Raw genomic sequence first — 16,842 nt, 5'->3', positions numbered from 1 at the left:
CCAGCCTGGGCTACAGAGTCAGACACTGCTTTACTGTCTCAAGACAAAGTGAACGAATAAAAAGAGAGACGTGAGAAGGCAGGGGGGTCACAAGCTTTCACAGTAACTTTGACTCAGTCAGGAGGCATGGTTGCTCAGCTTGTGAGTGTAAGGAGAGACAGTGAATCAAAGATGCCATCAGGCAGCGCCTGGATCAGAGACCTGTGAGAGAACTTATTTACTAAGGTTCACCTCCATGTGGCTGTGGCATCCCTATGTCCTTACTCAGGGCCTTTCTCTAGACTCAGGCATCCATGTGGACTTCTGTCCCTTGGAGAGATGAGAGTCTGCCCCCCTCCTCAGGGCGCAGGTCAGGGAATGGGTCAAGACTTTCATGTTCTATGACATTCATTTGTTCCCTTTGAGGACTTGGCCTCTGCTCCAGTGTCTATCCCCAAACCCCTGGGATTGGATGCTGCCACTGAAGCTAGCTGGGTGGCCTGCAGGAGAAGGGAGAACAGGATGAGGGATCCATGCTGCAGGTGACCTGCAAGGGCTGCTATGGAGGATCTGTCTTCCTGCCTCACTCCAATAGAACTGCACTTCATGTTTGGAACACTGGGTTCTAGGATTTGGTTCTGAACACTGGGCTCTAGGATTGTTTTTTCATCAGCATGAAGATGCACCAAAGCAGCAGAAGCAATATGTGTGTGTACATGTATACATACATACACATATACACATATATTGTGTGTATACATACATATACATACACACATATGTATATATACACATACATATATGCACACACATAGACACATACACATACACACATACACCCATATACATATATACACATACATATATACATATACATACACATACACACACACACACACACACACACACACATACATATACATATGACTAGAGCATCAGATAGAAGAAAACAAATCCTGCCTGGCTTCCTGCCCATCCCTGGGGTAAGACCACAGCTGTCATATCATTACAGCTCAGTTCATATCTTCTCATCTTCTTGGTGGTGGTGGTGGTGGTGGAGGAGGTGGTGTGTGTGTGTGTGTGTGTAAAAGGGGATGTCAAGTGTCTTCATCTATTGCTTGATACCTTAGTTTTTGAGATACAGGTCTCTCATTGAACCTGAAGCTTGCTGATTCAGTCCCTATCTGGCCAGTGCTCTCCTGGAATTGAACTGTCTCTGCTCCCTGACGCTGAGGTTACAGGCACTCAGGACCAGGCTCAACTTTTACCTGGGTGTGGATTGACCTCAGGCCTTCTGGTCTTCACAGCAGGGGCTCTTACACACTGAGCAGTCTCCCTAGTCCTGTATCTTGTCTAACTTAAAATGGGTGGTTAAGTCATTGGACACACACACACACATGCAGAGAGAGAGAGGGAGAGAGAGAGAGAGAGAGAGAGAGAGAGAGAGAGAGAGAGAGATTCAAAGAAGCAGATGAAGTGAAAATAATCTTTGACCACTTTACTTCCCCCATCTGCAAAGATCTCTTTCAATGTATTTGTGTTTGATATGTACAAATTTTAGAGAGAGTGTGGGCTTATACATAGGGCATCTAAAGTAAGGACAGTCTATGGTTTATGTAACTATTCGCTTATAGAAATTTGGGGGCTGAGGGCCAGGGCTGTCACTCGGTTGGTAGAGCACTTGTCTAGCATACACGGAGCTTTAGCTTCAGTCCTCACTACTACATAAAGCAGGAGAGGCAGTACACACCTGTCACCCCAGCACTGGGGAGATAGAGGAATTAGGAGCACAAACTCAAGGTCCTTTGCTGTTTTTGTTTTGTTTGCACAGCAAGTTTGAGGCCAGCCTGGAATACAGAAAGGACTGCGTTTTTTAAATCAGGAATTTGGGGTTGGTACCAGTCCATTCTCTGTGGCTAATAAGAGAATTCTGTAAACTAAACCACTTTATTAAAAAAAAATGGGATTGTATTTTAGCTCATAGTTCTAGATGCCCAAGGTCAAGAAGTTAAGTCTAGTGATGGCCTTCTTGCTTGCAGCATATATTGGGTGAGTTACCCAGTAAGAAGAAACAGGAGAGGAGACAGTGTGTGTCTTGCTTCAGCTCTTCTGTCCTTTATATAGAACGGCCAGGACTCCACTCTGGTGACCTCCTCTAATCACAGAGCTCCCAAAGTCTCTGGGGTTACGGCATCAGGCTAGGTGTCCACCCTCCTGATGCTTCACTGTGGGGCTAGATGTCAACAAGAGATTCAGGGGACATAGCCCTCAAGTCACGGCAGCTTCTTCTCCACATTCATAATGACAAGTCACCTTGAGGTTTAGTTATTTATTTATTTTTGCTCTTATTTTGCAGAAGATGAGATTGAGCATTGGTGTTGCCACTGGACCAAGCAACCTCTCTTCATCCCAGGGACAACAAAGAAAGATGTCACAGACTTACGCTCATGGGGTGTATGCAGAGTAGCTAAGGACACCTGTGTCCTCTCATCCTTCCCAAGTTGTCTCTCTTCCATAAACACAGGTTCACAGAGAGGCTGTGACACTATAAGATACTCGCAGTCCTAACTCTCTGTTGGTCACCAGTTTGTCCTGACAGTGACTGTAACAGATGCAGGAGTGGTATTTGTTCTCTGTGACTGTCATGATGAACAACCACAAAACCAGTGCCTCAGACAGCGGGCATCTCTCCTTGAGACGTTCTGGAGGCAAAAGCCTGAAAACCAGGTGCAAACAGCACGGTGTTCTCTCCACAGTCTCTGGAGAGACACTGCCTGCCTCTCATAGCTTCCAGGGCTCACACCTCACACGTTTCTTGTCCTGTGTCTGCCTCCAACTTTTCTTGATGTTGCATGATTTGCCTGTGTCTGTTCCTCTCCCATAGGCCAACCTCCTTGAGGGCCACCATTCAACTCACGGCAGGAATACCAGCCCAGTTCTCCACAGCACAGACGAGAGGCTCCTTTCTTGCTCAGAATCACAGATGCCTGCGTCAAAATAAAGCAGGAGGCCGTGAGGACAAGGGCAGGGCTGAGGCTGAGGTGGAGCTGGGGATATAGGTGGAAGGTGGGTTAGGTACTTTCTGCGTTGCTATAGTGGAATCGTGAAAATGGCAACCAGAGGTTGGAAGGGCTTACTCCGGCTCACGGTTTGAGGGTACACTCCACCATGTTGGATTAGTCATGGTAGCTGAAGCATGACATAATGGGTCATGTTGCACCCTCAGTCAGAGAGCACAGAGAAATGAATGCTAAAGGCCAATGGACAAAAGGCTGCTTCATGGAGGAAAAAAAAAAAAGAATAGCATTTACACAGAGTAGAGGCCACCCTGTCTTAAGGCATTGGTGATGACACAACTTTCAAAGAATACATCTTTGGTGAGCCCACTCCTTGCCAGTACGAAGATGATACTGAGATGGCTTAGTAGGTAAAGTACGTCACAAGCATGAAGACCAGAGCTCAGATCCCCAGCACCCGTGTAAAAGCCAGGTATATCCACATGTGTCTGGGATCCCAGGGCTGGGGACAAAAAAAAGAAGAGACAGGGTGATCCCCAGAGCCCACTGGCCAGACGTTCTAGCCAAGTCTCAAGAAACAAGGAGGAGGGACTGAGAGATAGCTCAATGGTTAAGAGTATTTGTTGTTCTTGCAGAGGACACAGGTTCAGTTCCAAGCGTGCACATGACAACTCAGCACCATTTCAAGGAACCCTCTGCCCTCTTCTTGCCTCCTTGGGCACCAGATATGCATATGGTCTATGTATGTGCATGCAGGCAAAACATTCGTACACATAAGATAAATAAAATGAAGAGGAGAGCAACTGAGGAAGATACCTGGCAATGACCTCTTGCCTTCACGTGCACACACATGTATGCATGTGTGTGCATTCATACTAGCACTCTTAAACCCACATACAACACAGACACAGAGAGAGACAGACAGGCAGACAGAGAAAGAGAGAGAGAAAGAGAGGCAGGCAGGCAGGCAGGCAGGCAGACAGACAGACAGACAGACAGAAGATGCTGGTGAGACCATATAAGTCCACTTCCAGGGTACCATCATGAGTCCGATCCAGTCTAACCCCATCTAGTCTAACCCTTGCTTGACTGACTTTGTGACCTTGAGTCAGTTAGGAGACCTGCCCATGCCTCAGTTTCCTCACCTGCAAAACAGAAAGGAGCCATGGAGACTGCTAAACCAGAAAGCCTGCCTGCAGCTTGTGGCCAAGAGGAACTTGGCTCAGTGATGGCTAACTTCCTTTCTTGCTCCCATCAGACAACACTGAGGTTTCAAAGGGAAGAAAGCCTGACTTTCAGGTCTCTCGGGAAGCTTTGGACGTGAGCTGGATCACGATCTTTCCCTCCTTATGGACAAAAGAAGAATCTGGAAGCTCTCACCTATATTGTTATCTTCATTTTCATGGGACCCTCTCCACAAAGTGGTGGTCTGGGTCACAGCTTTCTTAATGATCAAGACTCAAAGCCACCAGAGTGAGTCACAGTGAGTGTTTGGGACCTCAGGCAGTGCCAGTTCCTAAGATGCAAAAAATCCTTGCATGGCTTTCTCCTTTTGTTCTTTTGCCCTTTGAGTGTTAGCTCGTTGTACCCTGGCTCTGGCAAGCTTCTTCCTGTAGAGGAGGAATTTGTGACGACTACAGACTTTGGTCACTTAACCATCCCAGTGAGAACTTCTCATTCCATTCCAGCAGCCTGTGCATCAGCCATGAAGGGGCTCCCAATGGAAGAATATCCCACTAGCCTCATGGACCCATCTTTATCTCTCAAGGTGAGTTTGGTTATTGGCCGGACACGTGATGCAGTGGAGTGTCACATGACTTCAGGGTGGGGTGGCTGAGTGGGGACAGACTGCACCTGTCACAGGCTGTTAGGTGACTCAGCTAGCCTGAGGCATAGCTGGGGAAAGGAGGGAGCACTCAAGCACTCTGCCTCCTCATCCATAGCTTTCTCCCCATTGGCTCACATGCCCAAGCTCACTGACAGCCCTTGCTGACCTAGTGGTTGGGGTGGATTTGTGCAATGGCATCCCTTGCTAAATTAGGAGGCTCACCACTGCCATTTGAGGACCAGTCAACCACACTGTGGAAAACTAATCTTCCGCCATGGTTTCGATGTAAACACTATCAACACCCATAAACCACCCCCATCACACGTGGATGTGAAGGGTACCAGAGGTAGCCAGCCCTGGCTTCAGGTTCCCTGCAGAAATTTCTATACAATATCAAGCGCTTTCCCTCATTAAACCAGAGTATCTTCCTTGGGTACCACATAGGCACTGCACACTGTCTCAGGGTCCAGCAAAGGCTTTTACCTGTCTGTGTGTGGGTTGTGCCTCTCTGATTAAAAACACTCCAGGTTAGTTCCGCAGACTGGCTATCCCTCGCTCTCCAGTTCTCCTCAGATACTCTAGTATGGCCGATATTGGTCTCCCTGTTCCAGTTAAAATGGCCATGAGAGTTAGTGCCACCTGGAATTGTAACTGTGGACCATTCACTTGAAGTACTTAACTGCCAAGTCAGCGGTGATGGAGCTGGGTAGAGCCTTGATGGCCATCAGAGAATCCCTTCATTTTATAAAGGATGAGGATGAAGATGAAGATGAAGGTGACAGAGGAGCAGGGCAGAACCGCATGACCTCACGGCTGTGGTCTACAACACTTGTCCAAGAAGCTCCAAAGGAAGCAGTCACCATAAACAGACACAGTGGGACAACCCTTGGGAGCCCTGAACCCTCTTCATTGGCCATTCCTGCCCTGGGAACACCAGCCCTGCCATCCTCTGTCTTACGTGAACTAGCAATGGGAGTCTTGGCTGGTGCCCAAGGGAACCCAAATAGAATTATGGCATCTGGGGGATGAAGAACAGGTCCCCCGGGGCCCTCGAGGCATCGCTTCCTGCCCTCAAGAAGCACTTAGGAGACCTAGTACTGGCCAGCTGCTCATGTCTGTGTAAAGAGCTGAAGTGCTAATAAGCATGATTTATGAGTTTCTGAGGGGAAAGAATGGGAGCTGCACTCTCCATGACACAGAGCCTGGTCCCGGGGGTGCCGGGATGAAAAATGCTCGCCCATGGGCCAAAGGGCTCTCCTTTGAGTCAAGGGATGATTTAACTCCTCAAGGAGCCAGAGTCTGCCTCCAATAACTCACACTCCCTGGGAGAGGGATGTGTCCTCCAGCCATGTTGGTGCCTGTGCCCACAGGAGACACAGGGTGTGTCTGGGGGAGACAGCATTGGTCTGCCATTCCCCATGTTTAGGACAGGTCAGGAGCTAACAGGCATAAAGAGGTCTGTGTGCCTCTGTAGACCAAAGATGAAGGAAGAGTCTTGAGGGTGATCCCCATGACAAAGCCAGGCTGGTCAGTGACAGGTGTGATGTGGTTTTGACTTAGGATAGAAAGAACTTCCCAACAGCTGGACAGATTCCTCCATGAAGAACAAAATGTCTCCTGAAATAAGGAGATTCTCACTCGTGAAAAGGTTAAACCAAAACTGATCCCACGCTATTGTTAGGAGAAAAAGAAACAGAAAATACCAAGTGCTGGAGCCCCTGTGCCCTGTGGCTATGTTTGTAAATTAGTGCAGCAGCCATGAAAACAAACAAACAAACAAACAAACAAACAAACAAAGTGAATAGAATCTTTGAAAAATTAACATTGCCTGGGAGGTATTCTGGTAGATCTAGTGCTTGCTGTGCTAGCATGAGAGCCTGAGGATGGATTCCCCAGCACCCTAAAAACAATCCAGGCACTGTGCACTATGCATGCCTGTAGCACCAGAGCTGGCTGGGGCCATGAGCTAGAGACAGGAGGATGTAAGGCTAGTTAGCCAGACAGTCTGGGCAGGCAGTGAGCAACTGTTTCAAAAGCATAAGGAAGAAGGGCTGGAGAGATGGCCCAGCAGCTGAAAGCACTTACTGCTTTTCCACAGGACCGGAGTTCAATTCCCAGGACCCACACTGGGCTGTCCAAAACTGCCTGTGACTCCAAGGGATGGAGTGTTCTCTCTGACTCCAGAAAGCACCTACACTCACTTACACATACACAGACTCAGACACACACATGCATATAGTAACAATACAATAAACCTTAGAGAAAAAGGATGGAGCCAGACACAGTGGCACACAAACCAAGCATTAGGTGCCAGAGGCAGATGGAACTCGGTGAATTCAAAGCTAGCTTGGTCTATGTAGTGAGTTCCAGGCCAGGCAGGGGGATAGTGAGACTTTGTCTCAAAAATAAATGAAGTAGAGGAAGACACCCAATATCAACTCAAGACCACCACATTTGTCTGCATAGGCAGACACATGTGCACATACATACATGTACAAACACATACAAATACACACAGACACACACATATGCATATACATACATTAAACAGAATCGCCATTTTATCCAGCAGTTACACAGTTTGGGCATTGTGGTACGTAGTGGTTATATATGCATGAATCAAAAGAATCCAACAGATACAGCACATGTACATTCATGTCTACATAGCATTCATTTTCACCTTATCAAAAGGATGGAGATGGCTAGTGTTTCTCTATGAATAACTGAAACCCACAAAAGAGATATTATATAGTCTCAAAAATGGAGGACATGCTGATGTGTGCCATTTCATTAACACTTGTGCACACCATGTTCCAGAAAACAGATCAGTCACAGAAAGATCAATAGATGTATGATCCACTGACATGAGGTGCCAAGGTGGGTCAGACAGGTAGAGACAGACAACAGAGGTTGCCAGCATCTGGTGGCTGCTGAGATGGTGCTTGGTGTAAAAGGGACAAAGTTGGGGTCTGGGACGACAAGGAAGTCTTGGTGACAATGACGGCCATAAGGGCTGCTCTCAGTGCCCCTAAGCTGTATCCTTTAAGGCAGTTAAAACCATCAGCATGTTGTTAACCATATTCTCATGGTTTTTGTTAAAATGGGACTCGGTCTCCACCTGACTTCAGTGACAGGGTTGTTGGAGCCCTGGGGAGACGCAGCAGAGCCAGAGAGGGGAAAGTTGCAGAGGATGCACCATTCAGAGAGTGGCCTCTGACAGAGCGCCCAGTCATGGTGATTACGAAGACCATCATGGGTGACTTGGCTGGAGCGTGTGCTCTAGGTCAGACATCGCTGAGCAACGTATCTGCCTTGTTCCTTCACAACTCTCCATAAACCTGAGGGATGCTCAGTCCCTTTTACAAAAAAAGGAAAACGGAGACCCCGGATGACTAAATGTCTTGCTGTCACTCACCAGGCACAAGAGACCAGGCCCTGAATCAAAGGGAGGGAAAGGCATGAGTTGGCATCTCAGCTGCTCATGCCCTGGAACTCAGGCCCTAGCTCTGAGTCCCAGAGTCTAATTTATCAGCGTGGCTTAACTCCTCTAAGCCTCAGACTCTGTGCAATCTGGGGACAGCAATCACACCTGCCACGTAGGTTTGCTTAAGGACTAGCATGCCAAGCCCTTGGCATTATGTCTGGCACAGAGAAAGCATTAAGAGCCGTGAGCTCTCCTTGGCAGCTCCCGCGTCTCACCCGGTGCCTGCTCAAGGCACTTAGGTTTTACCCTCTTGTTGCTCTGGGCCTCTTCAACCAGGCTTTAGGGCACCGCACTGTGATTCATCCAGACTTCCTCCCTGCTCTCCCCACACCGCGTGCTGTTTGAGTCTGTTTCCCTCATCTCTGAGTCTGGTAGCAATGGAAGACAGGCACAGTAAATGCCCAGGGGAATCCTGGGATAATAAACGATGCTTAGTGCCCTTTGACCAAAACATCCCTCCTGCAACTGTCACTAGAGCCCCAGCCAGGCCAGGGAGAGGAAGAGCCATGGGGAGACCGTTCATGAGGAAGACCAGAGCTGTGTCCAGCCCAGACAGGCTCCAACAGCCGGATGTGCGGAGCTGTTTTCTGGCCCAGCTGATTTCACTGTGGATAAGGAGAAGGCTGCTTTGGCTTTGGAGGGCTGTGTTAGGTCCTCTGCAGACTTGCTTGGGGGAGGAAGTGACGGTCGTGGGCCTTCGTGCCTCCGGGGACGTGGTGGCTCCTAAGGACAGCCTGGCTGTGGAAAGCTGGAGCCTGCGGAAAAATGAGAGTGGGAAATGAGAGTCAAAGAGTCAAGGAAAATGCGCGCATCTGTTAATGCGGCTGCTTTGGCTTTTGTCTCTAGAGGAGGAAGAGGGTGGGGAGTGGCGAGAGGACTCTCGGGCTGGCTTCCTGCTCTGCCAGTCCGGCGGCATCACCTAGATAATGGCTGATAGCAGTGGAAACAGGGGACAAGATAAAGACAGACCCCGGAGCCAGCAGGGAGCAGCCAGGGGATGAGGAAGACGGGAAGGAAGGGAAAGGCCTCAAAATGGCCTCAACGTGCCGCTGACGTTGGTCCGTGCTGCTGCCAAATGCCATGGGAGGTCCGTGGACTCATGGGCTTGCTCAGGTCCAGGGACCTCTCACTCTTTCCAGCCAGTGTCTAACCTGTCCTTCATTCCCTGGGGGGAACTGCTGTGGAGTCTGGGTTTGTTAGAAGCCTGGCTTCCCTCACTGGGTCTTTTCAATTCCTCCCCTTCTCTGGAAGCCACTTCTTCCTGTGTGGGAATCTCAGCCTCCTCGGGTTTCGGCATTACCCAATTGGGACACTAGCCTCAGAAGTTCTGGTCTTAGACAGTGGACTTCTTTCTGTCTAAGATGGTTCTGCCTCCACAGGAGGCACTCCTGGATGTAGCTCCTGCTGACTGACAGCCCCAGGCTGCCCCTCTATGCAGGGCCTAACCACCATGGGTTCTGACTGTCCTCACCCTGTAGGGAGACTGGCCTCCCTGACCCACGTGGCTTCCTGCAGAGCCAGGCTGGGCTGGGCACTGAGTGGAGCCCGGGAATGAGGCAGTATGGGTCCCCTCTTCACCTATGAATACGGCAGATTGGTTCTCTATGGGAGCCTCGGTATTCCGTTCCATTCTCAATGGGCTCCAATGTCTCTGAGCCCCACTGCTATTGCAAGAGGCTGTATGTATCACTGTACTGCTTTCTCAGTCTTGGGGCCTCCCTGTTGGGATCCAAATCCTGTTCCTTCTCAGGGAGCAGTCCACACTCCCCTGAAGCCCGGACGTTTGTGTGACACATATCTGCTTTCACCTCCACAAACCTCACACGTACCACCCGTCTGTGTGCTCGCCGTGGGAATGTGGTGGAAACAGGAATGACAATCCTTGCCTGTGAGGCTTGCCATCGATGAAGGGGACAGGAGATTATCCAATAATAATGACAAAACCTAGCCAGTGCTATCCAGAGATCTGTGGAAAACAGAAAGCAGAGAGGGTACTAAATTGGGGGTGTGGCCAAGAATGAACATGCTTTTTCCGCAAGGAGGTCACTGACTTCCCAAATGAGTCATTATTCTATGTGCAGAATTGCAAATCCCAAGAGAGAAAGGAGAGGCGGGGTGAAAGGCAAGGTCAGAGACCAGAGGAGAGAGAAGGGGAAGAGTCTCCAGGCATTGTATGAGGAGGCAGAAATCAAAGGCCAGGTGGGGCTCTGATAACTCTCTAAACAAAGCTGTTTACTCTGGAAGTGGAGAAAGCACTTTAATGTTTGTAAGAATTTTCCAAGAAACCCAGCTAGACCCTCTACCATCCTGGAAATCAGCCACTGGGATGGGGGAGGCATAGGAAACATGACTGAGCAGAGGGATGCCTCAGAAATGTCACCTGAACCCCAGGAACCAACCAAATGAATCCTAAACATCAAACTCGTCAGGGAAGAAAATCACACTCCCCTTACTAAAACAAATCTGGACGCTCTGTCTCTCCTGCCCTGTGATTCCCACTTCTCCCCGGGCACCCAGCATTCTCAGAAGACACCGAGCAAGTTAAAGTGTGTGCACTTAACCACACATAGATGGTCTTTTAAGTAGACTGAATAGAGGGGTCATGGGTGAGGTTTTACTCTGTCCGTCCGGGTAGGAGGATGCAGGACTTCAGGCAAAAGAATTTTTTTAAAAGCTGCCCCTAAAACACACCAGCTCCAGCCAGGCATGGAGCCATGTAGACTCATGATCCCAGCTACTGGGAAAGCTGGGAAGGAAGAATGAAGAGAGTCAAGGCAACATGAACAATTTATCAAGACCTTGTTTCAAAGTGAGAACAAAATACAGGCTAAGAGTAAAGCTCACGGTAGAGCTTGCCTAGTGTGCAAAAGGGCCTGATTCAATCCCTGTCTCTCTCTCTCTCTCTCTCTCTCTCTCTCTCTCTCTCTCTCTCTCTCTCTCTCTCTCACACACACACACACACACACACACACACACACAAAATCTCTCTGTCTCTTTCTCTCACACACACATCTGCACATGTACTCACATACATACACACACATACACACACACACACTATCTCTCTGTCTCTCTCTCTTACACACACATCTGCTCACATACTCACATACATATACACACACACATACTCACATACAGACACACACTCTCTGTCTCTCTCTCTCACACACACAGTCTCTCAAACAGACACAACTGCACATATACTCACATACATACACACACACACACACACTCTCTCTCTCTCTATCTCTCTCACACACACAGTCTCTCAAACAGACACAACTGCACACATACTCACATACATATATATACATACACACATACATACACATACACACATACTCACATACAGATACACACTCTCTGTCTCTCTCACACACACATACACACACATATACAAAGTTTCTAACACAAGCACATTGTCTCACAAATACATATATAGACATTCTCACACACTCTCTTTCACACACACACACTGTCATATACACAGCTACACATGCAAGCACAAATACATAAACAGCCCCCCCCCCACACACACACACGTAAGAAGGGAGGACAGAAAGGAAAACGTTATGGAGAATCCGAATGAGCACGTGCCTCAGTTGGAATGCTTGCATAGGACTCACAAAGGACCAAGTTCAATTCCCAACACCATATAAACTGGGGAGAAGTGGTACACACCTATAACCCAAGTTCTTGGAAGGTAGAGGCAGGAAGATCAGAAGCTAAAGATCGTCCCTAACTACATAGTAAGTGTGAAGCCAGCCTGGGCCACATGAACTGTCCAAAGAGGATAAGTAAATAAACAAACAATAGCCTTAATGATAGAATTCAGGGGATCAGTTCCCAGGATGGGAAGATGGAACCAGGAGACGGGACAACTTTCATCACATGGCACTGGTGTGTTTCCCACCAGTTTCTGCCATCACTCTGAGCCCCTGGAGTCTCCAGAGGGTGGTGTTTTCAGGAAGAGGAGGAGAGCCATGGAGTCGGCACTCAGATGGTGGGCTTCCCACCCTGGACTTCTCAAACCCTGGCCCGTCCCTGAGCCAAAAACCCAAGGGCAGGAGATGCTCACAGAGCACCTGGAAGACCCTGAGGAGTGAAAGTAGCCGCTGTGATGGAGCCTGCAGCCCTGCCCTGTTCCTAAGCCTCCCTTCATCCCAGGAATGTGTGTTTAAGACAAAGCCCAGCGACTTATCTTCTGCCTCTTGATGTCATGGAAAAAGGCCTCAATTTGGACACAAAAGACCTAGATTTAAATTCTAGTCATAGGCAGTGGCTTTGACTCAGGTTGGCACAGTGCTCTTCCTGGAAGGTCTTCTAAGGCCTGGCAAGAACCTAGTAAACAGAATTCCCACATGTACTCCTGGTCCGTGGAACTTGCTGGTTTAGCTCTGGGGCTCAACTTCAGGTCTGATAATGCCATGGTGGGACAAGCTGGATACCCAGTGGCCCAAGATTTTCAGTGGATCGATGTGGTCAGACCTCTCTCCAAACCTGTCACGTTCTTAGGCAGCATGCTGACGTGCATAGGTTTAACAGGACTTACCCTGTCTGGTGCCACACTGCATAGGTAAAACTCTGCTTAACGTGAAGCGTTTAAAGTAGGCCATGATGGCACACACCTCTAATCCCAATATTTAGAAGGTTGAGTCTGGAAGACTGTGTATTTGAGAGCAGCCTATGCAATAAGTTAAACAAATATCAAACACGACCCAAATTGGAGCTTGCTAATAACACTTTGTCTGGAGCACTTGCACAGACTTGTTATACACACACTCTGACTCTACAGGCAGTGGGTACCTCTAAATATTTGCACATGTGTCCAACCTTTGGACATCGAAACACAGTGTTGAATTTACAAAGCTCGGGCTTGAGAATGTCCCAACTGAGTCACAAAAATAGACCTGATGGTGTTTTAAGTCACTTTACCATTTTGTGTTGGGCCACACTCACTGCTGTCCTCAGCTTCTGTTTGGCAGGCTGGGCCTGCCTGGAGCACACTTGTTATTTCTTTTGAGAGATCAAGTAAGAACTGGAGACTTGGTGCCTCATTTTCCAGATGAAGGCCAACTCAGAGCCATGGGATTCTTCCGCTTCTCTGCTCCAACTGTCAAAAAAAGGGACGCTAGGACACTGGCCTCAACCTTCCTTCCACTCTGTCCCGCACACTCGTTCCTCACATTAGGTTTGGAACAAAGTCCCCAAGAGCTAAATTATTCATAGTTCCTACCTACTGAGCACATTCTGAAGACCAGATTCCTAGCCATGTCCTCTGCACAGCTCCACCCCACCACCCCATCGAAACCGCCACCTCGCATGCTCTCTTGCCTCACAGTGACCTTGCTGAATCTAAGAAATGAAGTCAAGTACACTGCACAGGGCCCGCTCAGCCCCGAGTGGGCTTCATTCCCAGTCAGTCAGATGTTCTTCCCAGGATGCTTTGTGACAACTGCAACCACAGCACACATGTGTGTGTGTGCACATATGCACACACATACACACGTGTACATACAGGCCATCTCTATATGAATAAACTCAATCCCCAGAGGGCCAGCAGCAGGGAGCACACAAAGCTCCCCTGAGAAGTTGGTCACACTGTTAGGCCTGGGTGCTCAGACTGGTTTTAACCCAGATTGTCCCGGTTTGTTTATCTGGCTCCTGCCAAGCCTGGCCCTGGTGGGGTCTTCAGAGGATGACAGACATGAGAAACAACAACAAAAAACCCAGGGTGGCCCTGGGCTCACCTTTTGCCTGGACCACGTAGGTGTGCTAAGTCCCAGATCTCACAGAGAGAGCTCAGAAGTCCTTACCACGTTCCTTACTCAGCCTCTCAGCTCTGAGGGACGCTAGTCCTTGGATGCCAGAAAGAAAGGCCAGGAATTGTGGCGGGGAACCCACCCCGTTGTGGCGCCCACAGTGGCCCAGTTGTTAGGGGGAACGGGGTGAATTCTCATGAGAATTCTGATAAATGGGTTCCTCCACCCCTCCCCCTCCCTCAATTAAAGCGGAGGCTGTCGCAGCCCCGGTGCAGAAACCACTTCCAAGCCAGGCATGACATCAACATTTCAGTGATAAGGGGTGGACAATGGGGTGTTAGACTAATAGAAAAACAGCAGTGGATAAGGCCCGGCTCCTGATACTCAGACTGATGGGAAATACCATTGTCTGTCGGGTGTCAGCTGAGTCCCAGGGCGACAGGGATTCCAGAGGCTTGGGGGGTGGGGGGGGAGGGGACAGGAGGGCGGAGGGCAACAGGAGGGGATCCAGTGAGCTGAGAGGCCACAAGTGATACAGAGCCAAGTCTTGCAAATTGTGGGAGACTAGAGCCGCCTGGCGCCTGGCGTATCCCTTCCCAGAAGCCAGCGGGGTGCGCCGGCAAGCCTTCATCCTGGGTCTGGGCACCTTTCTCTATTCTCTTCTCAAGACACGTGCCTGACCTCCCTAACGGGTGCACCCGGTTCTTAGTGCCACAAGGTTTATTTTCTTGTTTGCAAAGCTGAGGATCAAACCCAGTGTCTCACGTGTGCTAGGTAAGCACTCTAAGGACTGAACTACATCCTCAAGAGCAGTTTCCATAGAATTTTAAATGTTTGATCAAAGTAAGTTACGAACATGGTGGTTGTACTTGAAGTCAGTTAATGATAAATATATATATATAAATATTTAACAACGGAAGAAAAGTAATGAGTATCTTACCATCTACCACCTCCCTCCGCACCCCTCTCTCAGGCTCCACAACCCTCTCTCAGGCTCCACCCCTCTGGAAACCAGTGTTAGATCCTAGCTGCAGTTCCAGTTGTGAGGCTTCATTTCTGCTGTGTCTTTCCCTTCCAAACTGCAAACTTCCTCCCCCACATCCGCTCAAAACCATTGCAATGTTTGAATTAAATAGTCATCACTGGTTATTCTGAGAATAAAAATATTTCTATGCGTTTCTTGGATCTCTGTCCTCATTTGAATCTACACTTCTTTTCCTGAACACAGGCAGCCTGTCTCCCTGGTGAGGACTAGTTTTGACTTGCTGAGGTCCTGGATTCTAGGTTGGAAATCAGTTTTGCTTTGTGTGTCTATAGCACTGAATCTGTGGCTACTTCCTAGCCTTGGTAAGCCCAGCCTGGCCCCTCTTCATTTCCCAACCTTCTCACTGGGGGCTTCCATGTTGGTATCATCTAAAGTCTGTCTTTCTCCTTCATCGTCCTGGACAGAAACACATGCTGTTCAGCCCTGAGAAATGTTTATTATTTCTTAGCTGGTTTCTGCCTCTGCCCATGGTTTCTCCTTGCCATTCTAGGGTTTCTGGTAGCCAGGACATTAGAAACCTGCCCGGGAACTCCAATCTTCCCGTTTCTACTTTCCTGGGAGTTTCTTCAGCTTTGCCTTTATCCGGCCCTACAAATTCTACAAATTTCCCCTATTGAATTCTGGCCTTCCCTTTTCTGTTTGATGTGGTCTTATACCTTCCCAGTCTTGTTAATAAAGACAATATCATATTTAAACAAACTGATTAAACATAGGTTTCTATGGGTTTTTTTTTTCTTCTTCTGCTTCTAACACTATTTGGTTACCTCTCAATTCTTTGTACACCACTTTTTTATAGGAAAGTTTTTTTAAAAAATTATTTCTAGCATCACAATATTTTCATAATACACTCCATACTTGAATCCTATTTGCCCCCTGTTGCCAATCCCTAGAAATTAAATATCTGTGTCTTTTGTTGCCTTTGCTGGGGTGGTGGCCCTTTGCACGCTGGTCAAGCTCTGGTCCACTAAGCCGAATCCTCAGCTGTAACCTCCTCTCTACCCTTTCTGTTTCTCTCCCCTCCACTGATGGACCATGAGGGGTGGAGGAAGGTTTGATAAAACTATACACATTTTACAAGTGGGAGTCTTGTATATCATGCCCCATTTTTTAGCTGAACAAGAAGAAAGTATTTACATAAGTAAATGCATATGGAAAGCCACATGATCCTCATGTTTATTTGGTTGCCTCAAGCTGCACACTTTCATACATAAGACAGTTAGGAACTCTCTTGTTCCAGTCATATTTATTTATTTATTTCAGGAAGAGGGTGTTAAGGGCAGCAGGTCTCATGTAGCCCAGGCTAGTCTTGAACTCACTACATAGCTGAAGATAGCCTTGAACTTCTGATCCTCCTGCCTCTACTTTTCTAGTGCTGGAATTAAGTCATGCACTAGGTTTTAGTGGGTGCTGGGGATTGAACGAAGGCTTTGTGCATACTAAGCAAACACTCTGCCAACTGAGCTGGAACTTTTTGTATGGTGATGCTGCCTCTGGCTGCTTATCAGCGCTTGTTGATGTGTTATTTGTATTAAATTAGCACTTCCTTCTTCATTAGGTTATCCAGATACCCAAACAACAAAAGGGAAGATTCTGTGGTGCTCCTGAGACTGGAAGGATTCCTTCTTAGGAACTCAAGTTGGACTGAAACATGAAGGTGCAAGAGCAGCCGATGTTTGGCACTGGGCTGAAGCACACTGAGTTATTTGGCTGGTCATACCTACTCAGTG

General features: G+C 48.3%; 1 long non-coding RNA gene across 1 annotated transcript; it reads right to left on the bottom strand.

Moving 5' to 3' along the window:
* Positions 1–2,305: 2,305 nt before the first annotated feature.
* On the bottom strand, positions 2,306–14,221 carry LOC110309542 (uncharacterized). Its single transcript, XR_002379712.2, has 4 exons — positions 14,059–14,221; positions 13,244–13,421; positions 8,555–9,063; positions 2,306–2,966 (listed from the first exon to the last, which is right to left on the bottom strand). It is a non-coding gene; the product is annotated as an uncharacterized LOC110309542 (long non-coding RNA).
* Positions 14,222–16,842: the final 2,621 nt, after the last annotated feature.

This window comes from Mus caroli, unplaced genomic scaffold, assembly GCF_978045245.1.
Source record: "Mus caroli unplaced genomic scaffold, Mus_caroli_1 scaffold_12, whole genome shotgun sequence".
In the NCBI taxonomy this organism is placed as follows: Eukaryota; Metazoa; Chordata; class Mammalia; order Rodentia; family Muridae; genus Mus; species Mus caroli.
The sequence above is the reverse complement of the archived record's forward strand: the minus strand, read 5'-3'. Positions and strand labels throughout refer to the sequence as shown.